Below are 18,564 nucleotides of genomic sequence, written 5' to 3' on the forward strand. Positions count from 1 at the left end.
AATGAGTTATCACCTCACACCAGTCAGAATGGCCATCATTAAAAAAAAATCTACAAACAGTAAATGCTGGAGAGGGTGTGAAGAAAAGAGAACCCTCCTGCACTGTTGGTGGGACTGTAAATTGATACAGCCACTATGGAAAACAGAATGGAGTTTCCTTAAAAAAATAAAAATAGAACTACACATAACCCAGCAATCCCACTGCTGGGCATATACCCTGAGAAAACCATAATTCAAAAAGAGACATATACCACAATGTTCATTGCAGCTCTATTTACAAAAGCCAGATCATGGAAGCAACCTAAATGTCCATCAACAGAGGAATGGATAAAGAAGATGTGATACATATATACAATGGAATATTACTCAGCCATAAAAAGGAACGAAACTGGGTCATTTGTAGAGATGTGGATGGACCTAGAGACTGTCATACAGTGTGAAGTAAGTAAGAAAGAGAAAAACAAATATCGTGTATTAACACATATGTGGGATCTAGAAAAATGCTATAGATGACCTTATTTGCAAAGTAGGAATAGAGACACAGACATAGAGAACAAATCTATGGATACCAAGGGGGAAGGGGGTGGTGGGGAGGAATTGGGAGATTGGGATTGACACATATACACTATTGATACTATGTATAAAATACACAACAAATAAGAACTTACTGTATAGCACAGGGAACTCTACTTAATGCACTGTGGTGACCTAAATGGGAAGGAAATCCAAAAAATAGCAGATATAGGTATATGTATAGCTGATGCATTTTGCTGTACAGTAGAAACTAACACAACATTGTAAAGCAACTATGCACCAATAAAAACTAATTTAAAAAATTAAAAATTCACTATCGGGTGGGTAATATTCGTAGATGCCATACATATGAAAACTATAATAAAGTTGGTTGAGCATGGGGGTAAAAGAACCTATCTGGTTGCAAAGTTTTTACATTTTAAATGAGTGATACAATATTAATGCCAAGTAGATGGTACATGTTTAGTTATGTAGAATGCAATATAATACCAAAAAAATATTTAGCAAAAATACCCAATAGACAGGTTAAAATAGAATATCAAAAATATTCCAATAATTCAAAAGAAAGCAGAAAAATGAAAATAAGGGGGGAAATAGAGGATACAAATGGAACACTAAAAATGGTAGACCTAAACCCAACCATGTCAAAAATTACATTAAATGTTATTCGTCTAAATACTTCCATTAAAAGCCAGAGATTGGCAGAATTTTTAAAAAAGCAAAACCCATTCACAAGCTGCCTACGAGGGACACATTTTAATATAAAATGAAAATAGGTTGATAGTAAACAATAGTGAAAGAGTGTACCATGCAAACTGTAAACATAAGAAGGCTAGAGTAGTTATATCAAATGAAATTGACATCAATACAAAGGGTGATACCAGAAATAAAGAGCAACATTTAGTAATCATAAAAGGTATAATTTATGAGGAAATAACATAAATCACGTGTACACCTACGAAAGGAGCCCCATATTACATGAAGAATCAAAATTTTAAAATTAAAGGGAGAAATAGACAATTCCACAACCATAGCAGAAGACTGCTACACCACTCTTTCAGTAATTGAGAGAAATGCAGAACACCCGTTCATTTCAAGGGCATATAGTAAATTCACCAAAAGAGACCAAAAAGAAAACTCTCCAAAATAAAACTTCAGGCCTGGATACTTGTACTGGTTAATTCTATCAAACATTCAAGGAAAAGTTATATGCAAAGTTTTGCAGAAAAAAAACATAAAAGGAGAATGGAACATAAACTTAATACCAAAATCTGTCAGCTATAATAAAAACATAAAATTTTCAAAATATTATATATGAGGTGAATGGTATAATGAATAATCTGTATTCTATACTATGAAACGTGCCTCTGATAATATATCTGAAAGAGAGGCTAAAATGCAGGGGATATTGGATTCAAGGTGTAGAAAATCAGAAATGAGACTCTTGGACATTCTCATGAGAATGTTCTCAATAGAAAGAGGGATGTTAAAAAGAAATTGGATGGCAAAAAGCATGACAAATGTCCAGTGAAATGCGGAAGTTATTAGGTTTTTTTCAGTTATTTGTAGTTTTGTAATATTTATTCCATATTAGGTGACAAATTACTTCTAATTTATAGTCTGGAATTAATCCATTATTGTATATTATTTCAATAAAGATAATATTGTAAATATATATGTTTCTTCTCTCTCGTTTATTTATATCACTGATTCAGTCAATCAAAACTATTGAGCATTGGGCTTCCCTGGTGGCGCAGTGGTTGAGAATCTGCCTGCCAATGCAGGGGACACGGGTTCGAGCCCTGGTCTGGGAGGATCCCACATGCCACGGAGCAACTAGGTCCGTGAGCCACAATTGCTGAGCCTGCGCGTCTGGAGCCTGTGCTCCGCAACAAGAGAGGCCGCGATGGTGAGAGGCCCGCGCACCGCGATGAAGAGTGGCCCTCCGCTTGCCACAACTAGAGAAAGCCCTCGCACAGAAACGAAGACCCAGCACAGCCATAAATAAATAAATAAATAAAAATAAAATGACTAATACTCTTTAAAAAAAAAAAAAGTATATGATAAAAAAAAAAAAAACTATTGAGCATTTACTATGTGCCAGGCACTGTTCGGGGCATTGAGAAACAAAGGAAATAAAATAGACAAAAATCTCTGCCCTCATGAAGCTTATATTCTGGTAAGAAACATAGCCATGGGGGCACAGTCTGTTACTCAGAAATCACACTGAGTTTAAATAATAGTGCCAAAAGGAAATAAAAATCAATGATAGTCAAATTTAATGACATGTCAGCAATTGTCAGTAGGGTGCTGAAAGAAATATAATTATTATAGCCCATTACCAAAGAGTCTGAGTGCACAGAATTCTGCTGGCAATATGTGCCTAGTTAAGGGGGAAAAAAATAACTTCCGCAAGTCAGGATAAGACTGTTATATTTACTAAACTACATCCTGAATATAACACAGTTATTTAAGGATGATGTGGCAGTGCTGGATGAAGTAATCTCTAAATATGTCAAGTGGCAATGTAAAATGGGTTCATTGCACCCTGGAAAATGCTTCATAATAAAAGATGCCGTACAAATATAAGCCCTTTCCTGGGCTAGTAATTTATATTCATGAAGAAGATGCATCCAGCAATGATCATTTAATTAACAAACACAGAGGATTCTAAAGAGAAATGATCCTTCCCTTATGCCAAATGTGTCATTCAACATCAGTGTCACCGCTGAGGTATCAAGAATGTCAGCTAAATCTTCAGATGTCTCATATTCTATGCAGTGGAAGTAATTTCACTTGGGGATAAAACTGTCATTTGGCTCAATTACCTTCATACAGTCTAATTCTAGAAGGCAGGTAGGTTTTTTTCTACACTCTTTTATTAAGCTTTGAAGCGTTTCATCACCAGTATGATTTTCCTGGACGTGGAATATGTTTCACTTTGGCATTAAATACAGTTTAAAACCAAACAATCTTTGAGAAAGTTTTTAGCAGGCAGTTTCGATCTCCCTGTTGGTGGGGTTTTTTAAAGCACACATGGCAAAGAGGAAATGTAATCATTGCACTGTGTATCATTCAGGATTTTAAAACAACCTGCAGAGGACTGATATTTTACCAATGGATTGTGGGATGAGTAATTCATATAAGGTCAACAAATGTTTACAATTGAGAAGACAGATATTTAAAACTGTGTAGGACTTGCTGTGTTTACTGTTCCTTTCTCCATGAATTTTGGATGTTCCTTCTAACTTTTGCACATTAAGCTTTCCATTTATAGAAAGCACCTTGTAATCATAGGGAAATTTAAGTTCATGTTCAAATTTGTTTTTCAGCTCATAGGTAAATGATGTCTTGTTTTTAAAAATACAGCAATGTTATTACAATATATGTACAATGTAAATTCCATTTTACAAGAATATTAAGTAATATTTTGGACAAAATAGTTGAATTTTAATAGTCCAAAGAAATCAGATTGTTTAATCAACATTATTAATTTTATTTTAAAATGGTTTTTAATTAAATATTCAAACATAAAATTTTAATTTTAAGAAACTAAATTTAGAAGTATCTTCTCAAATGCAACTGTTTTTGCATCTATTACTACTTTGCTGAATTAAACAATATAATATATATATATAATATTTAAGAAATGAAAAAGCAAGGGACATGAATGGAAATTCAGCTACAACTAGTATTTCTGATTTTTAATTTCTAACTGAATACTTCATGATACTGTACTAAAAATGTCTCTGTAGTCCATGTACATTTGGTCACCTTTAAGAACATAGATTTCATTTTCCATGATATGCTCAATTTCAAATTGTGTTTAACCTCCATTTTGACAATTAGCAATGTAATTTGTTCTTTGGACCTGTTTAAAATTATAATAACTGTCTTTTGCATTGAATAATTACTTAGCCATAAGAAAGTTCTTAAATATTATGTGATGATATATTTTCATCAATTTCTGGGGAAAAACTGATCTTTATTTTGTACTGGCCATCCTCTCATATGTCTTTTCTCATTGTGCATGATTTGTCATCCAAGTATTTTGCTGCAGTAAATCCAGAGCAATATTCTCATTCCCTATGTAATCCAAAAGAATAAGGAAGTGAGAGGAGAAAAACATAATTAGCTAGAAGACTGTTTATTCCAGTTACTTAACTAAGGAAAATAAAAATTTATCTACCTTGCTTCAATATGATCCCAAATAGAAAAATGAATAAAAGAAAAGAGTTCAATTTGATGAGATAACAAAGAAAAGATATCACAGGAGAATAAAGTTTAAAATTTTTTTCACCTAGGTTTTTTTATCACATAACTCAAATTCATTTTATTTTAGTGATCATTTTATTTTCGTTTCTTCTATAAACAAGGTTGATGATGTGTTATTGCTAAGATTCTTATTTTGCAAAGTTTATTTAGGTATACAAGAACAAAAAATGGACCAACTGTAAATTCTGTATTTTTTAAACCTTATAAATTATTAGCAGTAATTCTTATAATTTATACACAATAAACTTTATTATTCATAAATTATAAGAAATCACTACTATCTCTTATATGCACTATGGAAATTATATCCACCATTCAAACTTCAGCCAGAAGAAAATCTTCTATGAAGATTTTGCATATCACCTGCATATCATATCATCATAATCCTTCATTATGTCTCTTGCCTTTGAACTTCTTTATCACCTTCTGGGGGGAATTAAAACTTCCTTGGATTTCTGTGTTCCTGTAAAAGTCATACCTTCCCTAGACTCTTCACATGTCATGAGAATTAGGTCTGTATCCATTTGTTTAGTTAATTGTTCAGAGATCAGAAAGGAGAATAAAACTTTTCTTACAGCCTGGAGTAGGTCCCTAAATTAAGCTCCCATGGTGTTGGGAAATCTCAGGAACTATGTCCGTAGGCATTTATATTTCAAAAAGTCTGAAACCCAGACCTTGGAGACATCTATAGGTCATAAAATCTGAGATACTCAGGGTTTATCTTGGAAATGTATGTTTACCTTAAAAGTGGTTAGAATGAGAATCCAGGATTCTTCCCATCTCTTCTCAAAAGAACGAAGGGTGTTTTCTTCCTTTCAGGAGGGAAGTGGGATGGCTATCTAACAGTCCATTGTTAATCCTTTGTTCTCTGTTTCTCACGCATTTCCACTGGCCCCAGCGCATGGTCAAGGGGCAGGGCATGGAGCAGGGGCCAGGGGCACTTAGTATTTACTATGGGGTAATTAATAAGGAATCTGTCTCCGACCGTATACACATTCAGCATAAAATTAATATAGACAAATCTTGAGTATATTAAAACAACTATTTCATTTTCTGGATTCACATCTCTTCTGATCTGGTAATTATATATGGACATATATTTGTTTCCTCATCACTTTACATAGTGCATTGGACATAGAGGAAAGCAAATGCTTGTCATAGGTAAGTATTTGTTCAGTGAATAAGGATAAGAGGAAATGAGCCACTGTTATCCAAGTTGCATGCGGCAGATGACACACCAAAGAGTGTTGAGACTGGACCTTGAACTTTGTAAGCGGGCATAATGTTGTATGACCCTAGATAATGTTATGCTGCATGTAATATAATCTGTGTAACGTGTGGAAGTAACGTAGTGAATGAACATGAAGTTGCAATGTTCTGGGTAACGTATGCTGTGCAATGTTGTATGTAATGCAATATAACATCATATGACCCTGTATTTCCGAGTATACGTGTGGCTAGAAGAGCCCTGAGGAGGCACTTCCAGAGAAAGCCCGCTCCATTCTGCCCAAGTACAGACTTGGCATTATCCAAAGTATGGTTCTGCAGAAAATACTCGCAATATTCTCCTAAAATCACCCCTTTTTTCTTATTATTAAAGTAAGCTTTTACAACAAACATTTTATATAGAAAAATGCAAGGCTTTAACTAGGAAAACATCTGTTCCTTATATTAGTTATTTATTCCCAAGTCAGGAATTTAAACTTTTTAAAATGCACTGAAAATGTTGTTTAGCCTTTTAATGTATTATGAATTTTTGTCTTGTAGAGTGCATTAATGGTTGAAAGGGTTTTGTTGTATTCTTTCCTGCTTTATCTTTCTTCGGTATCGCTTCTGTCAAACAAGAAAGGGCAAAGAGTGTACAAGGCAGGCAGACCCACCTGTGTGAAGGCTCTGAGGAAGAGCAGCAAGGCGGGGCCATGGAGAGAGAAGGGGAGAGTGAAGCAGATACGAGGAAGCTAAAAACCTAAGCCGGAGCCATGGAGCTGGTAGGTCATGTTAATTAAGGCTTATGTAGAAGGAACACAGGGGGTGTTACTTAGTACTTAAAAAAAAAAAAAAAAAAAAAAAAACTTTTTATTTGGAAATAATTTCAAACTTAAAAATTGCAAGAATGATATAAGAATGGTACCCTTTACTGAGACCTCTTTACTCAGATTTCACCAATCATTAACATTTTTGTCACATTTGTCACACCATTTGAGTGTAAACTGCAATATATATTCCCATTCCCCTAAATACCTCAGAGTATTTCCTAAGAACAAAAGAACTCTTGTACAACCATAGTACAGTATCAAATTCTAGGAATAGTAAGGATTATAATACCACAGCCCATATTCCAATTTAGCCAATTAAGACATTGTGGGCTATATTCATTTTCTATCACTGCTGTAACAAATCGCAATCAACTTCGTGGCTTAAAAAAATATACTTTAAAAAGTGGCTTAAAAAAATATGTATTTCTTATAATTCTGTAGGCCACAAATCTTGTACAATTCTCACTGGACCACAGTCAAAGCATTGGCAGGCTGAGCTCCTTTCTGGAGGCTCTAGGAGGGAAATCTTACCTTGCTCATTTGGGTTGTTGAAGAATTCAGTTCCTTGATGTTGTAGGACTGAGGTCCCTGTTTCCTGGCTGGCTGCAGGATGACAGCCATTCCCAGATTCCAGAGACCACTGTCATTTTTTTGGCCTGTGGCCTCGTTCCTCCATCTTCAAGGCCAGCAGTGGTGGGTCAGGAATTGTTGTATCTCCCTCTCTAACCACAGGGAGGTTCTTCACTTCTAAGGACTCATGTGATGAAGTTGAGCCCACCCAGATAATCCAGTATAATCTCTCATCAAGATCTGTAAGCTTAATCGCGGCTGAAAAGTCGCTTAGCCATGTAAAGTAACATATTTGCAGGTCTGGGATTAGGGAGTAGCCATCATGAGGGTGAGAGGGGAGCATTATTCTGCCTGCAACATAGGGCAGTAGTTCTGCCACCTGGCACCCTAACACCTTGCATGTCTCCACGTAGTCCACATAGGCAAGGCTTGACCAGTCTCACCTGAGTCCTGGCAGACATCCTAGAATCCTCCTGGATCGAGGAGAGATACCCAGCCTTGAGAGGAACTGCCACGGAGCTGTGTCTCATCCCTCTCCTTAGTTTCATTTGAGCCCAGGACTTTCTTCTCCCGGATCCCCTACGACACAGCTGCAGGCCTCTGAGTAATCTACATAACTATTTGGCTCTACCTTACAATTGGCCCCTTAGCAAACCCCACCACTCATGCCATCTGTTACCTGGCCTCTCCCCTCGGCATCGTCTTGTGAGATGAGGGACATGGGGAGCTGACACCATGATGACCTCCTGTACACTGTGTCAATAATAAACTGCCTGAATCCATTTGGGTTTCTTGTCTCCTTACTGGCCAAATCCAGGAAAGTGTGGCAGGTCAACTCAACAGCTGCAGGAATGATCCTTTTGGCCTCAGCAGCCACTGTGCTGCTGCGTAGGGTCTGCTTGACCACTTGACATCCAAAAATGTCCCATGTAGTATTGTCTTTTCCTACCTAGGGTGCAATCCAGGATCATGCAATGTATTTATTTATCATGTCTCCTTAATCTCATTTAATCTGGAATAACTCCTTCACCTTTTTTTTTCCCCCCCACAACATTGCCATTTTGGGAGGATATTTCTTCCATTTGAGTTTATCTAATGTTTCCCCGTGATTGGAGTCCGATTATGCATTTCTGGCTGCAGTGCTGAATAACTGATGCGTTTTCTCATTGCATCACATCAGGTTACAGGTGATGTCAATGTTACCTTTATTAGAGATGTTAACTTTGATCACTAAGTTAAAGTACTACCCACTAGTTTCCTCCACCATGTTACTATTTTTCTTTTATGTAATAAATATCTTGATTCTAGGCAAATATCCTGCTCCTCATCAAAATTTCCACCCACTAGTTTTAACACCTGTTGAAAATTCTTGCCCGAATTATAACTGATGGTTGCAGAACTGCAATTTTCTAGCTTCATCATTGTTATTTGGCATTCTACTAAAAGCAAGAGCTGTTCCTTCCTAATTAGTTAGTTAGGTTCTTAGTTATATTCAGTTATAGTAGAAATCATGAAATGCTTGTTTGAGGCTCTTTCATTCAGTTTAGAGTACTACCGTTTTCTTCTGCTTTGTGCTTGAGGTTTGTGGGGGAAATTTCAATAGCTTTAGTGTTTTTGTTTTCATTTTCTCTTCCTACCGTAACTCTGTGTGGATGCAATGTGTTTTTCCTGTTCCAGTTCCTTTTCTGGACAACATTCCTTGTTCAAAAGTGCCCTCTTCTACTAGAGTGAAGGGCAGCTTCACGGACAACATGGTGAGCAGCAGAAACAAGTTGGTTTTCAGGTAGTTATCTAGTGTTTTCTGCAGTATCCCTGATATCCTCCTTGAACTTCTCTTTCCTTTCACTACATGTTTATAAAGGATGCCTCCCCTTCCTTTTTTTTTTTTTTTTTTTGGCTCCACCGCAGGTCATGCAGGATCTTAGTTCCCCGACCAGGAACGGAACCCGTGGTCCCTGCAATGAAAGCGTGGATTCTTAACCACTGGACCGCCACGGAATTTCCTCCCCTTTCTATTTACCTTCTCCTCTTAGAAGTATTGCTTTTCTGAAGCAGACACTCAGGTCCACACACTTATCAAACCCTTCCCTGTAGTCAGAGCTGTGCCCAGTATTTAAACACTTAGTGTTAGGCTTTTCTGGGGTGATTTTGGTCTGCGTCCTCAGCTTCTCTGTCTGCTATTTGCAGTCATTCCCCTCAGTCTCCTGTGCTCCCCACGCCTGCAGGCTGGCCGGGGCATCAACGGCTCCAGTGATACTTCCGTTGTTATTCATGCAGTGAATTTTTTTGTCTGCACCTTCAAGTTACTGAATGGTTTTTAGGAGATGTTGGGCTGCACCCCACAGACCTACAAGCCCTGTGCTCGCCCAGCTTCAAGACCGAAGAAAGAGCGTGGAGTCAGCAACAGAGACATCAGTGGTTTAATGGATGGGGGAGCTTACACGTCTGGAGCGACACCCCACCGCTCACAGCAGGCAGGAAATGCTGACAGTCTTCACTCCCGGGGAGGGGGAAGGGAGATTACCACTTATGGGGGAATTGACGTCAGGTGAGCTCATTAGTTACCAGGGAAACCAGTAGAGGGGCACGCCCCTCACTGCCCCTTTGATAAGAACAACCACAAGCTGGGGCCTGGAACACGTATGCAGGAAGGTCAGCCACGTGAGTAGGTGTAGGTGAAGCAGGCTCTGGTTGGGCAGGGGATGCACAGAGAGCAAGAGAACAACCATCTTGAGTGGCCTGACCATACAGGAGAATGTGCAAGAAATTTGGATATAGATGGCCAATTAACTTAGGAACAACCAGAAATTCACATAAGAACTTTAAGTAGGGAGTTGACATGATTCAATTTGCATTTTGAGAAGATCCTTATTTCTCTGAAGGGAATAGATTTATAAGAGTCAACAATGGATTCAAGAGGTGGTTTCAAAGACGGTTATATTAGTCCACGTAAAAGATTGTTGTGTTTTGATCAGAGGTTAAGATAGAGAGAAATATACATAATCAAGAAATGATCAGAAGTTTTCATTGAAAAGATTCAATGATTGATTAGATATGACACCCAGGTTCCTGGCAAAAGCCCCAAGCATGCTCTTACCTCAAAGCTTTGACATGTATCCTCCCACTGCCTGGGAAGAATGAATATTAGTGTGTACAGCAGACAGAATAATCACCACCACCCCCCAAAAAGAAAAACAAATCCACATCCTTATCCCCAAAACCTGTGAATACCTGACATGGCAAAAGGTAGCCTGCAGATGTGATTAAGTTAAGTATCTTCAGATGGGGGAGATTACTGTGGATTATTCAGGTGGACCCAATATAGTCACGAGTTCTATGAGAGGCAGGAGGCATTATGCTGAGAGAAGAAAGTACAAGCCAAGGAAAGCAGCTAACGTCTAAAAGTGGAAAAGGTAAGGAGCAAAGTTTCCCTCGACCTCCAGAGGGAATACAGTTCTACCTGCACCTTGATTTTAGCCCAACTAAGAGCCAGTTTGGACTTCTGACCTCCAGACTGTAAGTTAATACATCTGTGTTGTTTTGAACTACTAAGTTGTTCGTAGTTTGTTACAGCAGCCATAGGAAAGTAATACTGCATGTGTCCTACGAGCAAACCTCTTCACTTTCTCCAGAGCTCTGCTCAAATCTTACCTCATCAGAGAAACTCCTTTACCGTCTTATCTAAAATACTCCTCTCATTCTCTATACCCTAAGTTGGCTTTATTTTTCATGATAGCTATCATCAATTAACCTGTTATTCGCTTGTGTTCTATTTTTTTTTTTTCTTTGCAAATGAGAGCAGACTTGCTTTTGATCACCACTGCTTTTCTTTCAGCATCCGAAAACAGTGCCTGGCACATGCTAGTACATATTTCTTGACCAAACATAAAATTAATAAACTGTTAAATGGTAATGCTATTTTCTAATGTAAATAAATGCCATTTTCTAATATAAATGACCGTGGATAAAGAAGATTTGGAGGAAAATAGGTTTAGTTTAGGATATGATGAGTCTGAGGTGCTTGTGAAACACTGTTTTGAATTCCAAAGGGCAATTTGTCCTGGACATCTAAATATGGTGGTCTTAATCATACAGTAGGTCACTGAGATCAGAGAAATAGAGGAGCTCTTCTAGAAACTGAGTGTGTTCCCTTACTGGGCATCGTCCTATGGGTTGTCCCCTTTTGTACCTTAACACTTCTCAAAAGTGACTCATTTTTCCCCCTCACCTCCAGATATAGATTTCCCCTTGATATCTTAATCTTAGTTAATGGTACTACCTATCAGTCATCCAAATAGAAACTTTACTCTTCTTTTTTCCATACTTTAATATAAAATTATTGAGATTAGGGCAAGATAAGGACAAGAGTCCTTATAAAAGGGGGCCAGGAGAATCAGTTAATTAAGCAAATTCTGTTGATTCTATTTCAGTTGTATCTCAGAATTCCATCCATCATTTTGTATTCCTACTGTCCCTGCCCCAATTCATACATCTTCTCTTATTATAATAATTTTCTACCCAGTCTCCTAGCTCCAACCTTCTTCTCCAATTTATCTTCCTCTCTATCACAAAGCTAAAATTTAAATCTGTGATTCCTCGACAGTAAACGACTCCCTAATACATTATACAAGATGTCACAATCCATTTCTAAAGTCTCATGCAATTTTTATTTTAAATCTCTTATTTCTACCCTCACCCACCACCACCCCCAAAATATTGCTTCAATCCCCACGTTGTGAGCATGGCACACTTCTTCATGCTTCTGTGCTTTTGCAAATGTCCTTGTTACTTCTCCATCTACCCAGGCTCAACTCATCCTTCAAAATCCACCCCAAAGTTTAACTCCTTTATGAAACCTTCTTTCTACCTTTTTAACAAATATTGGTTCTTCCTTCCTCTCTAATCCCAGAACATTGTGCATATTTATCTACTAGGAATTCTCACACTCTTCTGAAATGGTTTATTTGCATGCCTACATGCATGCTTTACTATAGTTTCAGCACTGCAAGCTTTTTGTTTTTTACATTTGTCTTTGGACTCATGTGTCTGACATAGTGCCTGGCCTGTATTAGATTCAAAATAAAAATGCAATGAATGAATAATGTCAAGCTCCCTAAATTATAGCTCTGGAAATAACATAAACAAGCTCTAAATGTGTTTCCTAAAGAGCTCCTGATGCCAATGTATATATATTAATGTTTTTTTTTAATTTTTATTTTATATTGGAATATAGTCGATTTTACAATGTTGTGTTAGTTTCAGGTGTACAGCAAAGTGATTCAGGTATCATATACATATATCCATTCTTTTTCAGATTCTTTTCCCATACAGGTTATTACAAAGTATTGAGTAGAGTTCCCTGTGTTACTTCTCTTTATTATCAAGAGGCATTATACTGTGCAATATTGGATACTTTGCAATAATCCGAAATGCGAGCTTATTTTTTCAGAGTAAGGCAGTTATAGATGAAGGTAATGTCTAGGTCATGCCCATGGTCATGAGAAACAGAAATGGGGAAAAAAACAACAAACCTAAAGATCACTAAAGTCATGTGTTGAACACCCATTGTACCCCATCTCCCATCCTCTCATTCCACCGTGTGCTCCGGCCAAAAATGGTGCCTTCATTCTTCGGATGGGTAATCGGACAGCACTTTGTCTCAACTGCACTGTACTGTTACTCTGCTCCAGAGTCTGGAACCTGCTGCCTGGGGAGCCTGCATGAATGACTCCATGAGTGGAGCAAGTTCAAATCCATGGGCGGGGGCGGGGCTGGCTGTGCATAACGATTCTGTGTGCTGGTCCTCAAGTGAATAACCGTGAGGCTCATTATACAAGTTCCTTGGAAGATCCCAGGACAGTCTAGCCTCAGTTGCCCACAGTGGGAATACAGGCAAAATATACCCTACACTGGCTTTCCCATCTTCTCCGACTACTCTTCCCAGTCCCCCACACCCGTTCCCTGAAAAGACTTCCCCCCAAATAAACTACCTGCCTTCAAGCTCTTGTCATAGTTTAAGCTTTCTGACAGAAACCCTGATGAAGAAAAGTCATATCAAAATTGGCCCTAGAAAGCAGACTCGTGAGAGGGAATTCTTGACCTGGTCAGACAGTAGTAACTCAGGTGGCGACAACATCTGGCACATAGTAGCCAGTACCAAGCACTAAGATTCCTACAGGTGGTTAATTGGGAGGAGGGTTGGGTAGAAGGTGAAAGCAGCATCTGTGACAATGAACCATATGGGGCAAAGGTTATTCTAAGAGTGTGGAGTTGGCTGCTTTTGTTAACTGCTTCAGAAGTCTTGCAGAAAAAAATTGATGGGCTCAGAGTTAGTCTACTTACAGCTCAAGGCATGCTGTGAAAGTCAGAAAACTTCCACGGCAGTGTAAAAAGAAACCTTTGTCTTGTGGAGTCATGAGGCAGACTATGCTGAAAATCATGGCCAGGGTGTAATAATAAAGATCACAGAGCTACAAAGGAGACTCCATGTATAAGCTCAACAGCTGACAGGAAAATAGGGAGTCCCTGAGATGAGGCCTTTGGGTAGATGAACTTGAGGTTTGTGAACCCCTAAAATCCTCTGGAACCCTTCAGGCCAGCAGAATTAACTGTCTCCCTATTGCTAGAAGAGGGTGTGTGCCTTGTCTGGACACCCTGAAAATACCCATGGCAGACATCTTGCTATGTGATGCTTGTCCTTCCCTAGGGCTACCCATGTGGGAACCTCATTGCCTCCAGAGCAATAATTGTGGTTGGATCATAGCATGGTCTTCACAGGGAAATAGAGTGCTTGCTCTAAGAGAAAATAGCAGACATCTTTAATAGCCATATTATGTAATAGCCAGTTATAAGACATGGCTAAATACGCCCTGGTAGCACACAGAGGAAGAAGGTGGCAGTAGCTCTTGAGGATATCAGACAAGGAGGGACTAAAATTTGGATAGATAATAACATATTGACATAGGAATATGATGATTAATGTCTTGTCAAGGACACTTAGTGCCAGCCTGAATATGTTTCTGATATGGCTCCTTAAAGTTAGGACACAACACTGACCTACAACAAATGTTGTAGAGATGCCAGAATTGCCTTAGGAAAATTATCAGTGGAAAACTCAGGAATGAGTGTAAGAATGTTAGAATGGATTTATTACAAAAGATTGGAGAACCTGCCATCTGACCACACTTCCCAGGAGGACCCAGAGAACAAACCCTTCACCAACACGATGAAGGGTGCAGAGGTACAGGTGGCTTGTCCATTTTGATGGTTTGATGATGGCTGTCCTAGAACTAAGATCTCTAGAATCAGGAGGAATAATAGGTTCTGGAATGACAGATACCAGGTGGAAGTCCTTAAGGGATGCATATGGTTACTGTAATGGACAGCAAGACTTATGTGGCAACCAGGGTATCTTGCTCCACAAAGATCTATGACCAAGGATAATAAACCATGGTGTTCCTAGGGATTAAAAATATGGGAAACCAATTATTTGTCTTATTTAAGAAAAAAATGAGGATTATTCATGTAAGCTACAACACTGGAAAGTTGTGATCTCTCATTCTGTTACTAAATCTGAGTGAGTTCAAGACCCAGAACCCATTAATGAACAAGGAGGCAATGTTCCTTTAAGGAAGGAACTTGTAATGGTCTTACAAGTATATAAAGTACGTAACATCAATCTTGCCCTAATCTTTCCCCAAAAGTGGCCTTCAGATGTCTCCAGAATAACTGAGAAGGGGAATACCCAAACATTTTGAGAGTTACTGGATACAAAGTCTGATCTGACACTGATACCTGGGAGTCCCAAAGGCCATCATGTTGCCCATTAGCGTTAGGGCTTATGGAGGCCCAAAGATAAATTAAACCCTTGCTCAAGAAGGTATCACAGTGGGTCACTGGGTCCCCAGTCTTCTAATGTGTAATTGGAATGGATATACTTAGGATCTGGCCAAACCCAGACCTGTATAATAAGAACCATTAAGGGAGAAAGGACCAACCAGAAGTCCGTGTCATATACCATGTCTTCAATATTCAATCGGTTGCAATATGTTATTTTCGTGGAAGTAGTTAAAGAAAATCCTGCTTCATACAGATATATAATTGGAAAAAGGCAGAATTATTTTTATATCCTTTTCAGGTAATTGTGGTGTCTGTCCTTTGATACTGCACCAAAATTCAACAAGTAGTGGTCTTTTAAACATTAATCATAATGTGGAATCTGAAATCATCTCAACGAACTTTTCATACTTAGATACTTAAAAGTCCATTTGTCTCTATAGCACTTCCAATGGATCTTTTTAACCCATCCTTGATTTTATAACATCTTCCAAGTATTGACACATCTCATTATACAATATTAAAAAAATCACATTTATTACTCTCACCACCCATCTCCTCAGAAAGGTCTTTAAGTATTGAGAAGCTGTCATAGTGCAGTTAAACATTTTCCAGAATTCTAATTGTTGCATAAAGGCTTGAATTTTGTCATTGGCAACAAATTCTGTCAGTTGTTTTCCTTAAGGTGACAGGCTCGCTTCATTCTTTTTCGAGAAAATACCTGCCAAATCCCCATGTCTGAATAACCACAGTGCGTCTATCAGTTGTTCTTTCAAGCAAAAGGATATTCTATGAAAAACTGACTAGATAGCTCAATCTCACAGTACTTTTCCCAGACACAATCTTCATACTTTGATATGCAGAAGCAGAACTTCATGCATACTTCACCTTTCACCACACAGACTATGGAAAACACTCATTAAATATTAACACAAGTAACATCTTATGGAAAATAACTATTTTCAAAACATAGTGAAATGAGTGACACTGTTTTACAAGAACAAAAATGAATATGTTTGTTATTTCATCAGGACATTCTTAAGTCCTTAAGCTAGTTCATCAAGACATCCTTAACTTTTTTAAAGTCTGAGTGTGTGGCAGTGAGGAAGAATATAACATAGACTGTAAATACAGGATGGGGCCATTGCTTTGATCTTTGCTAAAGCACCAGAAGCATTGCCAACCATTGATTTCTGCATCACTGGTGCAAATATCAACAGAGTGAAAAGGGAAAATGACACTTTATATTATTAGGAAAATAGTTTGGACCTGGGGGCACACTAGAAGAGTCCCAGAGACCACTAGGAATCTACAAACCACACCTGGAGAAGCACTGTCTTAAAGCCAATGAAAGCTGAGGCACCAGGTAGAAATAGAGAGTTAATGTGAACCAAAATGTGATCTTTATGAAGGAACCACACAGAATAACGATCAGAAATTGCAAAAACACTAGTCAAGAATCCCAAGTATGCAAGCAAAGGAAATTTAGTCCCCAGCATTTCTTTCAACCATGACAGAAAGAGCCCCAGGTCCTAGTAGGCAAAGAGGGCAAAGTTACATTTGAGAGGAAGCCAGTCACAGCTCTTCCTTTAACTAATCTTCAACTCAGATAATCAGAGCCCCTGGGAAATTAACATACAGTCCTTCCTCCTTATCTGCTGAGGATTGATTCCATAATGCCCGTGGATACCAAACTTCTCAAATGCTCAATTCCCTTAAATAAAATGGCGTGGTGTTTGTATATAACTTTGCACATCCTCCTGTATACTTTAAATAATCTCTACATTATTTATAATACCTGATACAATGTAAATGCTATATAAATAGTTTTAAATACGATGCAAATGCTATGTAAATAATCTGGAGCACAACAAATTCAAATTGTGCTTCTTGGAATTTTCTGGAATTTTTTGGGGGAGTACTTTTGATCTGCAGTTGGTTGAATCTGAGGATGTGGAACCTGCAGATACAGAGGGTGACTGTATAACTTTTCCCCAGCCCTTTCCTATCCCTCTTAGGGCAAGGAACAATTATGTAAATAGACAGTCAAGACAACTCAACTGTCACAGAGTTCCCTAAGGTTGATATGCAAAATAAGACCTAACACGAGTCTAGTAATGACTCTTTCTTCCCCCAGCAGGCTTGTACTTTCCTTGGCAAGGAAATGGATCATTTGACTTTCTAAAATGCCTCCATAATCCCTAGCACAGCGTTGGCCCTGTAATCAGCCTTAAATAAAAACCTGATTCACTGATTTATCGATATAATAAGAAGCCGAGTTAATGTGTGCATGGGTGATGGAGGCGAGCATAACTGAGCAAAGATGCCCCAGGAAGAGACACTTCATGTGAACTCACGTTGCAAAGGTAGGCACTGATGATAAAATTCTCTTAATGCCATTTCCTTAATTTTTTTTTGCTTGCAAATTGGATATTTTTTTAACGTATTTTCACTGCCACTCCATACTGTTTGTCCTGTGCTGTAAACAGCGCTCTAGCTCAGCCTCACTCTGAGCCTTACAACCAACTGATGTCCCAGAGCAGTGCAGGCAGGAAGGGGGCTGGCAGCACCTCTTAGGCACACAGGCAAGGGCAGGGAGTTTGGAAGCTGTTGGAAGGGCTGGGGTGAAGAACCTGATGACAGTGTCTAGTGCTTCTCATGTTATAGATACAGCAAGGACTGGAAATCTGTTTCCTAAGCATTAAGTGCTTCAGGAGTGTCTCCCTCAAAGCACCATTTTGCTACTGTGACATTTAAGACACATTTTGAACTTGAAAATACATTCAGTAGTTTAATTCAGAGGAGTGTATGCTGGCGTACGCACACAGCTCAAATCCTGGTGCCAAATGAAACTCAGACAGTTCTTCAGCTAAGCCTCTTGCCTCTGCAGACCACCAAGACACATTTCTATGGCCCCAAGAAACTAAATAACTTGTTAAATGTAATCCTCTGTACAGACCACCTAGAAGAACACCAGACTTTCATTGTATGTATGTATATGTGTACATATACCTGCATACACATATGTATACACATGCATGTATACATCTACACACCTGCACACATATGTATATACACGCATACATATATATACTGTATATATTATATTTTATAGATATTTATATAAAATCCTCTCATATTTTCTTGTTTTATTTTCAGAAAGTAAAAGTCCCATTGCCAGCCTTCATCACTGACAAAAGAAATTCACTTTGAAGTGTAGTTTTAGGTACAATGGAAGTGCCCTCAGCTTTCTTAAAAAAGTTCTTTAACAGAAGCAAATGTTTTATTTACAAATGTACATGTCTTAAAATAT

The sequence above is a fragment of the Balaenoptera ricei genome, chromosome 9 (genome assembly GCF_028023285.1).
Source record: "Balaenoptera ricei isolate mBalRic1 chromosome 9, mBalRic1.hap2, whole genome shotgun sequence".
In the NCBI taxonomy this organism is placed as follows: Eukaryota; Metazoa; Chordata; class Mammalia; order Artiodactyla; family Balaenopteridae; genus Balaenoptera; species Balaenoptera ricei.